This window comes from Carica papaya, chromosome 7 (assembly GCF_054855325.1).
Source record: "Carica papaya isolate Zhongbai chromosome 7, ASM5485532v1, whole genome shotgun sequence".
NCBI lineage: Eukaryota > Viridiplantae > Streptophyta > Magnoliopsida > Brassicales > Caricaceae > Carica > Carica papaya.
In genome coordinates, this window is record NC_142315.1 from 14245028 (window position 1) to 14253184 (window position 8157).

At 37.0% G+C, this 8157-nt stretch overlaps 1 pseudogene; it reads right to left on the reverse strand.

Annotated features, from left to right (window-relative positions):
* Positions 1-514: 514 nt before the first annotated feature.
* On the reverse strand, positions 515-600 carry LOC148252988 (small nucleolar RNA R71; annotated as a pseudogene).
* Between the last annotated feature and the right edge of the window lie 7557 nt (positions 601-8157).

An 8157-nucleotide genomic window follows, 5' to 3' on the forward strand; every position in this document is an offset into this window, starting at 1 on the left:
TTAGGAGAATCTGATCTTGAACCTGAACGAAGTTTTCATTCAAGAAGAAGAGTAAACTATAAATTCAACATAGTAGAGAATTAAAATAATCTTCTTGAAGGAGGCGAAAACAATAATGGTGCTAGAGGTGCTCAACCTATTCGTACCATGAGAGATTATGCCATGCCATCATTGGAAGGTATAAGTCTGAGCATTTTGAGACCTGTCGTTGAAGCTAACAACTTTGAGATCAAGCCAGTAATACTACAATTGATCCAACATATTTGTCAATTTAGAGGATTGCCTAGTGAAGATCAACATCAACACATAGCTAGGGTCCTTCAAATTTGTGATACTTTCAAGTGCAATTGAGTTTTTGAAGATGCAAAGAGGCTAAAGCTTTTCTCTTTCTATTTAAGGGATAAAGCACAAAATTGGTTATAATCACTAGCACCAAACTCCATAACTACTTAAAATGCATTGGCGTAAAAATTTCTTAGTAGGTATTTTCATCCCTCTAAAATTGCATAATTAATTAATGAGGTTGCTAAATTTTTACAGGAAGATTCAGAGACCCTTTATGAGGCATGGGAGAGATACAAGGATATGCTAAAAATATGCTCCAAGAGGAATTCTTTATTTGGCAAAAAGTTCAAACCTTCTACAATGGAATTAATAACTAAGTCAGAAGCATGACAGATGCTTCATGTGGAGGTTCAATGTATATAAAGTTACCTGAAGAAGCTTATGAATTGATAGAGGAGATTGTTGCCGACTCAAGTGAATGGCCTACTGAAGACAATCTACAAAGAAAACAGCTGGAATTTATAATATAGATATTTTTATAGCATTAACATATCAAGTTGAAGCATTAAATAAGAATCTATAAGGGCTAAAATTGTAAAAAATAAGCTGTAGTGGCAGTTGTTTTTTATTCTTATGGAGGAGGGCACTCAAATCAAGAGTGCCAAGCCAGTAATACATTTGTTGCTAATAATGGCCTGAACAAGCTAAGTTTGCTAATAATTTTGTAGGCAAAATGATCCTTTCAGTAATATTTACAATCCTAGTTGGAAAAATCATCTAAATTTATCATGAAACAATAATAATAATTAGGGGAGACAACCACCACCAGGATTTCAACCTCAAAAGCATCCTCCCCCATAAGAAAGGAGATCTAACTTGGAGGAGCTAATGAAAAAGTTTATTAATTCTACCAGAGTAAGATTGCAAAATCATGAGGCTTCCATAAAGAATCTAGAGACACAAATTGGACAGCTTGCTAATGCTATTGCAAGTCGAACTCAAGAGTCATTACCAAGTAACTCAAAGACTAATCCCAAGGAGCATGTTAAGGCCTAATCACTAAGAAGTGGGAAGGTGTTGGAGGAGCTAAAGCAAAAAATAAGAGCTAATAAGGTGATTCAATCAAACCCAGTTGAGGTAAGTGTGGAAATGCAAGGTAAGGAAAATACTAACTCTACAATTCTCAATTCAAACTCCAGTGTAGATGCTAATAAGTTTCATTACCCATATGGAATTAGAAAGGATAAAAATGATGCCAAATTTACTAGATTTTTAGAGATCTTTAAGAAATTACAGATTAACATTCCATTTGTTGAGACTTTGATGTAGATGCCATAATATGCAAAATTTCTTAAGGATATTATTTCTAATAAGAGAAAGATTGAGGAATATGGTACGGTAATGCTTACTAAGAATGTAGTGCAATTATTCAAAATAAGTTGCCTAGAAAGCTTAATGATCCAGGGAGTTTTTCTATACCTTGTGAATTAGGTAATTTTAAATTTAAAGAGGTACTATGTAATTTGGGGTTATAGTATTAACCTAATACCATTATATGTTTGTAAGAGCCTCAACTTTTGGGAGCCAACAGAGATAAGCATGGTTATGCAATTTGTAGATAGATCAATTAAAATACCTATGAGAATCATTAAAGATATTTTGGTAAAAGTAGGAGAGTTTATTTTCCCTATAGATTGTGTTATACTTGATATGGATGTTGAGTTTAAGTTATCATTGATTCTAATTAGACCTTTCTTAGCCACAACTGGAGCATTAATAGATGTAAAGAATGGTAAATTAACCCTTAGATTCAATGAGGAGGAGATAGTCTTTGACATAAAAAAAGGTAATGAAAAATCTTTCTATTAGTTTAGATGATATGTGTTGTGCAATTGATATTACTGATAAGTGTGTATATGAAGAACAACAAGCCATTTTACTAAAGGATGATTTAGAGATGTCTCAGGATATCAAGCACAACTGAAGAGGAGGATCCTGATTTGAAAAAGGAAGTGATAGAGCTGAAAAGTGAATCTCTATCAGACGTTGTGCTAGGAACAAAGAAGGAGCCACATATGGAGACAACAAAAATGGAGCTTAAGCTTTTACCTAATCATTTTAAATGTGTTTCTTAAGAAGGACTCTGACCCAGTAGTTATTTCTGTTTCTTTGATAAAGTTAGAGGAAGAGATGTTGGTTAAAGTTTTGCAGAGGAGAAGAAATAAATTGGGTGGTCGATCTCCGATATTAAAGTTTTAACTCAACTGTTTGCATGCACAAGATTCTCATAGAGAATGATTTCAAGTCGACTATTCAATAACAAAGGCGTTTGAATCCAGCCATGCAAGAGGTAGTGCAAAAGGAAGTAGTGAAGTTACTTGATGCAGGTATTATCTATCCTATCTCCGATAGTTCTTAGGTTAGTCCTGTTCAAGTAATTCCTAAGAAGGGAGGTATGACTATAGTTAAGAATGAGAATAATGAATTAACCCTTATTAGGACAGTAATAGGGTGGCGAGTGTGTATAGATTATAGGAAATTAAGTTTAGCCACTAGAAATGACCATTTTCCTTTACCATTTATGGATCAATGCCAGAAATTTTAACAAGTAATAGGTTTTATTGCTTTTTAGATGGTTATTTTGGATATTTTCATATTCATATTGCCCAAGAAGATTAAGAGAAAACAACCTTTACTTGTACTTATGGTACTTTTACTTATAGGTGTATGCCTTTTGGGTTGTGCAATGCACCAGCTACATTTCAGTGGTGTATGATGTCTATTTTTCATAACATGATTGAAAAATTTATGGAGATCTTTATGGATAATTTCACTCTCTATGGCCTAACATTTGACTCTTGTTTATAATTTAGAGTTAGTTTTGCAGAGATGTGAGGGGACAAACTTGATGCTGAATTGGGAGAAATGGCACTTCATGGTGATTGAAGGAATAGTTCTTGGACATAAAATTTAAGAAAGAGGAACTAAGGTAGACAAAACAAAATGGAGATGATAGCAAAGTTGCTACCACCAACAGATGTTTGAGATGTTCGGAGTTTTTTAAGCCATACGGGTTATTTTAGAAGATTTATCAAAGATTTTTCTAAAATAACAAAACCTTTAAGTAATTTACTTATGAAGGATGCTAAATTTAACTTTAATAATGATTGTTTGTAGGCCTTTAACATATTGAAGGAGGAGCTAGTGACAGCCCCTGTGATTGTAGCACTATATTAGAGTGAGCCTTTCGAGCTTATGTGTGATGTTAGTGACTATATAGTAGGAGTTGTCCTTGGGCAAAGAAGAGATAAAGTCTTTAGAATCATTTATTATGCTAGTCATACTCTCACAGGCCCATAACTCAATTATAGTACAATTGAAAAAGAGTTCCTAGTAATTGCTTTTGCATTTGAAAAATTTTGATCATATTTAATAGGTTCAAAAATAATTATTTTCACTGACCATGTAACTTTGAGGCATTTTTTTGCTAAAAAAGACTCTAAGCCGATATTGATTAGTTGGGTGTTGCTACTATAAGAGTTTAATGTGGAGATTAAAGATAAAAAAGGAGCAGAGAATCTAGTAGCTGACCATTTATCAAGACTAAAGAAGTTGTTACCTACATACTCTTGGAAGTCTTTGAGGATCCCATTGATCCAAAAAATTGGAGTAGATGATTGTTCCCGCATTCTGATGAGTCCAATAACATAGTGAAAGAAGTAGCCTTCTTTTGTATTTGATTTCTTTTGTTGCCACTTCAGTCCTCAATTATATGTATGTAATTAGAACTAATATATATATATATATATTTGTAAGGGATTTGTAATAAGTTTATTCCGTTGCATAAATTTTATTATGTACTTGTTATTTTGAATCTATATCTGACACCCATTTACTTTTGTAATACCCGGGCTCAGAATTTGGCCCGGGATTATTTTTAAAATTTAAAAAATGTATAAAATATAATTTTGAAATTAATAAATTTTTATTTAATGTGAAATTAGGTAAAAAAAAATAGGTTGATAATGAAATTGAAAATAATTTTGGTAAAAAAAGAGTGAAAATTTGGGTTCGGATGATGTTTTTGAAAGAAAAATAGGAAACTAGAGGTTAAAATGCAATTAAGAAAAATTACGCCACGTACGACTGCCTAGTCAATAGCCCTGACGAACCGGAGCACGCCACGTGGCAAGGCATGCTGACTTGGTACCATGTGGGAGGCCACACTGACGATCTGCGTGTCCTGCGATTGGACGGCCCAGAAGCATTCTCGCGCGTGTGGATGGTCCGACTCCATTCCCTCAGGCGCGATCGGACGATTGCAATTAAACGCGATAAACAGTCCAGATTCGTTCTCTTTTTAAATGCAATCCTACGGTCGAGATCAAACGTAATGAATAACCTAGATTTACGCGAGAGGGGTATAAATATCTCGCATCACACTGAACCCAAACCCTAGCCACTAGCCTCTTGCTGGAGAAGAAGAACCAGTGGCTGGATAAGGGAACCAACCACCGCCCGCCGCGGTGCCGGAGCAACCTTCGACCGCCAAAAAGGTAAAAATTCTCCTATTCACTTGGAATTTGATTCCGAGCACCCCCATGGCCAAATCAGAGCAAAAGAAACGACGGATGAGCTGGAAACCACGGGCAAAACTCAAACTGCCTCTGATGAGCCCCTTCCCATTTCGTGCGATTTTTCCACCATTGTGTTCACCATTCTGTTTTCTATAGGTTGACTGAAGAAAAACGCCTAGTCGTGAAGGTGAGCCGACGAAGTTACTGCACCAGAAAATTTTGCCGTTAGTATATTTTTATTTTTTTTTTACTTTTTTTGGCCAATCGAGGCCCCCTAACATGTTTTCTCATAAGGATTAGTATAAAACTGGCCGAAACTAGCCAAAACTGGCCGAAAACAGCCAGACTGAGGCAAACTTAACCCCCCATACTTTGAAAGTGGCCCTTATTTTTTAGTGGCTGAAGCCTGGATCCTACAGATAGAGAAGCTCTTCTCTGTCCTAGACCTGACAGAGGAATAGAAAGTTCCCATCGTAACCTTCATGCTAAACAATGAAGCATAACATTAATGGCAACTTAAAAAGGAAGTCTTGTCTACCCTTACCAGCTGGGAGGTTTTCATGAATGCATTCTTTGATAACTTCTTCCTTGCCTATGTTTGAGAAAAGAAAGAGGAGGAATTTTAGGACCTCCGCCAAGGGAGTCTAACAGTTGCCCGATATGCAGCTCGTTTTGTTCAACTGTCTAGGTTTGCCCCTCTAATGATCACTCTCGAAAGCCAAAAAGCTAAAAAGTTTCTCAAGGGCCTTCGTGCTGACATCTATGACCGGGTCGGATGCTGAGACCTAGTTCGTATGTGAAGGTGCTCGAACATGCCCAATTGGCCCAAGATCTCATCTCAACCAAGCACTAGCGCATTGTTCGAGTTCGTACCCAACAACAACCCCAACAGCTTAAAAGGAGATTACCTAACCCAGTAAGTATCCACACTGATAAACGAACTAAAGTTGTCCTCCCCCCTGCTTTATCTCCACCTAAAGTTTAACTTGCCTGATCTACCAATCCTATCAGCATTGTGGTCGCTCGCATGGGGACCTGCCTTGTCGAGGTATCAATAACGCTTGTTATAGGTGTGGAAGCACCTAGCACCTTATAAAGGACTGCTCCTAGCGACCAAAGGATGCAACCTGACCTATAACACAAGGTCGCGTGTACCACTTGGATAAACTCGGTGCCCTTCCTACTCTTGTCCTTATCTAGGGTATGTGTTCTATTCATGACACTTTTGCCAAGGTTTTGATCGATATAGGTAAAACTCATTCTTTTATTTCTCGTACAGTTTCTTGTAATCTTGATTTTAAACCAGAACCTTTGGTAGAAACATTAACGGTAGAAACTCCCTCTAGGGGACTACTAGAGGCTTATTATGTATTTAAAGACTATAGGATAAAAGCTTTAAGAATAGAGGTATATGTAAACCTGATACTATTAGATTTTGTAGGATTTGATGTGATATTAGGAATGGACTGGTTGGAAAAGTATAGAGTTATAATCGATTATGAAAGTAAAATTGTAACTTTACAGTCTCCAAAAAAGGAATAAAATTTTTGTTATTTTCCTAACCAATGAATGAAAAGTAATATGGATGCTTATCCTGTTGTGTGTACTATACTAATTGTTTGCAACTTTTCAGATGTCTTTCCTATCGAACTTTCTAGTCTACCTCCTCTATGAGAAGTAGAGTTTTGAGTTGTTGCCCGGAACCCAACTAATCTCGAAACCTGCCTATTGTATGAGTCATGCTGAGCTAACAGAGTTGGAACATCAACTTTCTAATCTTATTATCCGAAAGTTTATTTGCCCTAGCCATTCTCTTTGGGGTGCTCTAGTGTTACTCGTGAAGAAAAAGGATAGTTCCCTCAGACTCTACATGGACTACCGAGAACTTAACCGAGTAAGTGTTAAAAGCAAGTACCCTTTACCTCAGATTGATGACCTCTTCGATCAACTGCAATGAGTCACGGTCTTCTCTAAGATTAATATCAGGATGGGATACCACCAATTGAGAGTCAAAGAAGAAGATATTTCGAAGATCGTCTTTCGATGCAGGTATAGTTGTACAAGTTTAGGGTAATGCCATTCGGATTAACCAATGCCCCAATAGCCCTCATAGACCTAATGAATAGAGTTTTCTGGCACACACTAGATCAATACATCACTATTTGATGACATCCTAGTTATTCCAAAAGCCTTGAAGAACATGTAATGCACTTGACTGAAGTGTTGGAGATTCTTCGCCAGAACCAACTATATGCTAAACTGAGCAAATGGCTTTCTGGTTGGATCGAGTTTCTTTTTTCAGACATGTAATCTCAAGTGAAGGAGTTTTCGTAGACCTGTCTAAGGTGGAAATGGTAGTCAGCTGGAATTCGGCCACCAACATGGCCAAGGTACGTATTTCCTTAGTTTCGCAAGTTACTACCAACGGTTCATCGATGGATTCACTAAGATTGTCACCCCACTGACCTGACTTACATGAAAGAGGGTACTTTTTATTTGGAATTATGAGTGTAGTGAAAGCTTCATGGAATTGAAGCATTGTCTCACTTCTGCTCCTGTGTTAATCCTCTATGAGAATATGAAAAGATTTCAAGTTTACTGCAATGCATCTCATATTGGCTTGGGGTGTGTCTTGATGCAGCATGATAAAGTAGTTGTCTATGGGTCCCAACAATTGAAACCTCATGAGCAGAACTACCATACCCATGACTTGGAGCTTGCAGCAATTATCTTGGCCCTGAAGATATGACATCATTATCTATATGGCCAGACTTTTGAGATTTATACTGACCATAAGAGTTTAAAATATATTTTTTTACAGAATGCATTAAACATGAGACAGAGACGTTGGATGAATCTCTTGAAGGACTATGACTGCAAGATCATTTATCACCCCGAGAGAGAAAATGTGGTCGCTGATGCACTGAGCTGAAAGGAGTTTGATGGCCTCCAGTTGGAAATTAATAGATCCTATGCAGTCTCTTTGCCTTAGCTATTATGGCAAAGAACACACTATCTTACCTAAATCCAAGCCCTATCGGATCTCTTTATGAAAATCTGAGAAGCTCAATCCACGGACCTAGAACTCACCAAGAATCTAGGTAACTTCACTTTTGACGAATCTCCTAATTTCATGATTTCAGATGATGGATTGTTCCGATTCCAAAATCAAATTTGGGTCCCTGTTGTTGTAAGGGCGAATGTTCTCAAGACCGTCCACGCTTCCAAGCTATCCATCCATCCTAGACGTACCAAAACGTACTGGGACTTGAAATAGCAGTATTGGTGGCCAAGA